The following is a 6614-nucleotide window of genomic DNA, read 5'->3' as shown; positions in this document are numbered from 1 at the left end:
TCCTAGGACCCTTTTACGTTTGAAAACTTCTTTCCTTGTGCCTGATGAAACGACTTTTCAGAATTTTCGGAAGCAAGCTTCAACTCAGAAAAAAATGCAGCTGAACCTGAATAACCTGAGTTCTTAGGGAAACAAGTCTCTCCATGAGCATCAGCGAGCAAAACGAAAGGCCCAAGTTTTGCAAGAGACGTGCTCATATGGAGGCACTTAGAGGCATTGCCTTCTTGGGCAAGCAGCAACTTGGGGAAAAGCAATGCTGACTCCAGCAATAAGGGTTTATTAAAATTTTCGACAAACTACAAATGGTATTCATATCAGACGGGCGCTGCCTAGGGCCTTGAGGGCATGAAAAACTCAGCGCAGGGTGGCCCCACCATCCGGTGACTCAAGCTTAGTCAAGTGTTATGTCGGAGTCTCGGGGTTACTTTAAAAATAAAAATGTGTAAGCATCTCAGGGGAACAATTGGTTCTGAACAAAAGAAATTCCAGAAGTGAAGCGGAAAACAAAAATAAGCCACCTCTTAACAAAGTCTAATAAATCAGGAGCCCATTGCCTCAAGACCAAGTTGTCAGGAGCAGTCATATTGAATCGCTTCACATGCCTGGCACAATCAGAGAAGTTTTCAGCGGGTACAATAACTAATTTACATCAAGATAACTGAGTGCGCATGTTCAGTCAAAAGAGTCTAGCACAGTGCTGAGAAAATCTTGTAACGTTTACGGGTTTATAATACCAGTAAGGGGAGACAAATTCAGCAAAAAGTGTATTCATGTTATACTATATGACAATTTGTATGTCCTTAAAACCAATAAATCTATCTGATTTTCCCCACAGTGAAACTAGGAAAGTAAATTAGGGTAGTAAAGACATATGGGATCTCCCACAAGAAGCCATCTCAGAATCCCGTTGAAGTTTTTGGTCCCTTCCCTGGATCCTGGCATGTTCTAGGACCTCCATCTGGATTTGAATGCATGGCTTTACCTTTTCATGTATTTCTTATGGGCTGCCTTTATTTACAGTGACGTTAAAAAAATAACATCAGAAATCAAAGGACAATGCTACTAAAGTTATTCTCAGTTCTGAGCAAAAAAGTTACCTCAACAGTTCAGTGCTCTGCACTGCAAGACGCACAACTCCCCTTCAGGAAAGGTGCCTTCAACTCAGTTTACCTGACTGACTACAATTACAAGTGCATTTGTACTATTGTGGTATTATTGCAGTTTTCTTATTTGGGGACCAATAATTCTACTAAATTTGTATAGCATTGAATTATTGGAGCACCTTGTTTTTAATTTGAAGAGACCAAGCAAACATAAAGTTATAAGAAGAGCCAACACTAAAATCTTGACTGCCTCGCTTCAATTACTACATTAAGAGTTTCATAGTTATGACTCATTTAATCTTCATAGAACCCTGTCTTTGCAATAAAGAAATTGAGTCATTAGGAGTTAAATAATATGCCGCAGGTCATGGGATCGTTTCGTGACAGTCGGGAATTTGAATTTTAAACAGCCTGGCGGCAGAGGTTGGTCCTTAAGCAGAGCACCCTGAATCTCAGCTCAGCGTTCCTTTGATAAATGAGAACTCTGAGACTCGGTGAAATTCACTGACTTCCTACCGTCAGAAAGAGAAGTCTACACTCTCAAGATGAAGGTCAATGCTCTGGCTTTCCAAATGTGGCTACAGTTCTCTGATATGGACCATAACAGTTATTTAAAGGCTTCCCAAGAAGGTTTAATCATATGCAAACAGGTTGATGACCCTCCCTCTCAATTCCTTCCTTTCCTCCTTGTACACATCCCCCTCTGAGCTCTGCCTTTCCACGCGTCCTCACTGACCACAGAGCAGCCCTCTGCACAGAGCCAAACGGGAGCTGGTGAGCAGCAGGGAACTGGGCTTCGGTGTGCCTGGGTTTAGCTACTTACCAATCATCTTTGTGGACTTACAGAAAACATGTGAGCTCTTACCTGGAAAAGAAATGGGTCAAACAGATAACATAAAAGCTGAATTCCTTTGTTTCTGATAATTTATAGGAGAAAGTACCTGGCATAGAGAACAGTTGTTGGATAAATGTTGCACAAAACAGACTTTTGGCAGGACACTTGGTCTGTTTATAACTTTTTTGCACATTCTTTAATATGTCCTCTTTCAACTTCTAATTATGTTGGCGCTGAGATGAATATTAAGTGGTGGTGGGGACCATGCCACTTGTGAATTGCTTCAATATGCTAGTAAAGTAACCGCCCTTCACCCTTCTGAAATGTAATTGTGATCCCATAGTACCAATATTTTTATCCACATTTTAACTTAGTTATTGTTCATGAATTTTCTAGAACTTCGGAAACTAAAACAATATGCCTCAGGTTCTGAATTCTAGTCATTCTTAGCTCTCCTGACAATTAATAGCCCTGGCAATAGCCATCTGATTGGCAGAATTTGAGTCACGTGTCTGCACATTGGCTGTACCTCTGGCAAATAAAGGAATCTGATTCCCCTTGACTGCTGTTTAGAACACACACACACACACACACACACATACGTCATTGAGTCATTTCCAGTTCACGGCAACTCCATACATACTTCAGTAGGATTGAGCCCCCTGAGATTTTCAATGGCTCATTTTTTCAGAAGCAGATTGGCAAGTGTGTTCTTCAAAGTGCCTTGGGGTGGACTAAAATCCCCTAACTTTTGGTTAAAGGATGAGTATGTTGATTTACCATTTGCACTACGATAAGAGCAAAAATAAAACCCTTCAACAGATGCCAAGTCACAGCAATCCTGCGGAACAGAGCATTGTGTTTGTTATCAGCCCTGCACTGTGAGTTAGCAGTCAGACAGTTGAACACTGCACTACCAACGTGCCTTTGACCAGTATAGCACGAGTTTAAACACCAGAAAGCACTTCACATTGAGGCTGCAAGCTGTTGTAATTTCCCACAAGAAAATCAGGATCTATTTTTAAAAGGAGAGAAATATTAGGAAACCAAGAACAAACAAATGTGCAGGGAAAAATATTAATGCATAGACCGTCGCAAGGTTTCCTTAGCAAAGTTACCCAGTGAAAGAAACATTTGCTATCCTGTTATAATGTGACTTGGCATATTGCAACCAGGTTTAATAGATTACAATTTTCTTGCTGAACCTGAGGATAAAATGTTTGGGCTTCATTGAAACATTCTTTATAAAGTATCCAGCAAAGCTCCTCTGTTCATTGTCTCCAGATTTTGCTTATAAAAATTACCCTGCTTAGATTTTAACCATCACATTACTATATTAAAATCTGTTTATAATCCTGCTGGAAAGAAATTTGTCATATCTTTTTTAATTCAGATTTGTTTAATCACAGAAATTATTTTTATTTTACTGCACGTTTTAACATGACAGATCTTATCATTTAAAAGCCATTTTCGAAGGACGTACATAGCTGATAATTTCCAGGACTTTCTTTTTAATGCATACGTACTGCTCCCCATTCCAGTTTGGCAGGGAGAGTCGTTACGAGGTTGTTAGGTGCCATCAATTGTTTCTGATGAATGGCAGCCTTAGGAGCAGCAGCATGAAACATTGCCAAGGCCCGCATCCTTCTCACAATTGTTATTCTCTAAATCTATTGTTGCAGCCACTGTGTCAATCCACCACTGAGCGGAGTCCTCGTTCTCCCCGACTCTCTACCAAACATTATGTCTTCTTCCTGGGGACTAATCTCTCCTAATCGCATGTCCAAAGTACATGAGGCAAAATCTCACCAACCTAGTTTGAAGGAACATTTTGAATTTTCTACTACAGATAGTTGTTCTTCTTGAAGTGCGCGGTATAGTGAGTACTCATTGTCAATACCATAATTCAAATGCGTTGATCTTTCTTTGGTCTTCCGTATTCACTATCCAGCTTTCACATACAGGAAGTGCTTAAAAATGCCTGGGCTAGGGTCAGGCACTGAAACATAGTCAATCAATATGGCCCTTCTAACCATAATCCCTTTTGTGGTGTATTAGAAACTCTAGTCTCCACACCTATGACTATAAGCCCACTTCTGGAGGGAGTTCTCTGATCCGCTGAAGGACAAGACCACAGCTCTGGGTAAGAGCGCTAGCTCGGAAGCATGAAAAGGGAGAATCCGAGGACAGTCAAGGAAGAAGAGGCACCAGTGGAACATGTTCCAAATCTCTACCTTATGTGATGGAGGCCCGACCAGAAGCCATAGGCTGCAGCACAGTCACCAAAGAAGACCCAACCAAACCGCTGCCATTGAGTCGCCGCTGATCTGACTCACAGCACCCGCCCTGTGGGTTTCTGAGATGGTAACTGTCGAGAGGCTAGTAGTTTCAAACTGCTGACCATGCAGGTCGCAGGTAACCACACCACCAGGGCGCCCAAGGGCAGACACCTGAGACCAGAGCCAGAGGCAATGATCGCATGAGCCAGGGCAGAGGAGCAGCATCAAGATTTGAGACTGTGGGATAGAGCCGGGAGAGCGCTTCCTTCCCATGAAGACAGAAGCCAAGGGGCCACCTGGCTTACAGGACTGACCACCGGAGAGATGTGGCTGCTGACTGCGGAGAGGCTCTACTGTGGACCAGTGACTGTGTCCTTAATGTTTACTGATCTTGACCAATGGGAACCTATTAAATTATCAAGTAAACCCCCATCACAGTAAGTTTTATGAGTCTGTGAGTTCTGTATGGTCACTGTAGCAAATTATCAAACCCAGTAGAAAAGTAGAGTGTCATGGAAGGAATGGTTGGTTTCAGAATAGGGTTAAGAAAGATGGAGGGTGATGGCATATCTGACCTGTGCCTTGTGGCAATAGGCCGTAGTCTGGTAAAGAATTGGATTCTCCTCCCTGTGCAGCCATAGGAAGCGAGACATAGACTTTGTGCCATTTATTCAGGTACCATGAGGAAGGAAATTAAAAATATCTATATTTTTCTTAAATCTGCAGAATGGAAACTCTAAGTTAGAAACCACAGACCTAGAAGAAAAATTCAGTATAATTATTTTGTGTAATATTTTATAATTTATCTGTTCCACATATAAGTACTGTTTCTTGTCAGTGTGTTCTTTAATTTGGCAAGATATTTTGCTTATTTTTTCCTTATTTAATCATATTGCTGATAATATTCTTCCCAAAGGAACATTAATTCTGTTTAAGTGTATTTTTACATGTACCAATCAATTCTTTCTCCCCTTTTTAAAATCATTTTATTAGGGGCTTATACAACTCTTATTACAATCCATACATACATCAATTGTATAAAGCACACTTCATTGCCCTCATCATTCTCAAAACATTTGCTCTCCACTTAAGGACCTGGCATCAGCTCCTCATTTTTCCCCTCCCTCTCCACTCCCCCCTCCCTCATGAACCATAGATAATTTATAAATTATTGTTTTGTCATATCTTTCACTGTCCAATGACATCTCCCTTCACCCATTTTTCTGTTGTCCGTCCCCCAGGAAGGAGGTTATATGTAGATCCTTATAATTGAGTTTTATTTTGAGTTTTTTTTTTTTTTGAAATCCTTATAATTGGTTCTCCCTTTCTACCCCACCTTCCCTCCACCCTCCCCGTATTGTCACTCTCAGCACTGGTGCTGAAGGGGTCACTCCCCTGGATTCCATGTGTTTCAAGTTCTAGTATGTACCAGTGTACATCCTCTGGTCTAGTCAGATTTGTAAGGTAGAATTGGAATCATGATAATGGGGGGGGCATTTGGGAACTAGAGGAAAAGTGTATGTTTCATCATTGCTACACCACACCCTGATTGGCTCATCTCCTACCAGCAACCCTTCCATGATGTGATGTCCAATTGCCTCCAGATGGGCTTTGGGTCTCCACTCCGTACTCCCCCTCGTTCACAATGATATGATTTTTTTGTTCTGATGATGCCTGATACATGATCCCTTCAACACCGCATGATTGCACAGACTGGTGTGATTCTTCCATGTGGGTTTTGTTGCTTCTGCGCTAGATGACCGCTTGTTTACTTTCAAGCCTTTAAGACCTCATATGCTATATCTTTTGATAACCGGGCACTATCAGCTGTCTTTGCCACATTTTCTTATACATCCATTTGTCTTCAGCAATTGTGTGGGGAAGGTGAGCATCATGGAATGTCAGTTTAATAGAACAAAGTATTCTTGCATTGAATGAGTATTTGAGTGGAGGCCCAATGTCCATCTGCTACCTTAATACTAAATCTATGCCTATATGCACATAGATCTATTTCCACATCCTCATATATAAATATGTTTACATATGTGCATGCCTTTATTTAGGCCTCTATAAATGCCTTTTGCCTCCTAGCTCTTTCCTCTATTTCCTTTTACTTTTTTCTTGTCCCCCTAACATGTTCAGCCTTCATTAGGGTTTCAGTAATCCTCTCGGTTACATTACCCTTGGTCATGCCCTACCAGGCATCCTACACCCTCCCGATTTCAATCACTTGTTGTTCCCTTGTCCCTGGGTTTGTTAACACCACTACCTTTCCCCCCACTTGCCCCTCTCTCTGGGGACTTCATTGCTCTGCTCCCCTTGCTGTTCCGTTCCAAGTCCTTAGTGTTTTGCCTCGGTGTGGTGGGATCAGATCAGGCAGAATTCCCTCACTGTGTC

This window comes from Tenrec ecaudatus, chromosome 7 (assembly GCF_050624435.1).
Source record: "Tenrec ecaudatus isolate mTenEca1 chromosome 7, mTenEca1.hap1, whole genome shotgun sequence".
NCBI lineage: Eukaryota > Metazoa > Chordata > Mammalia > Afrosoricida > Tenrecidae > Tenrec > Tenrec ecaudatus.
The sequence above is the reverse complement of the archived record's forward strand: the minus strand, read 5'-3'. Positions refer to the sequence as shown.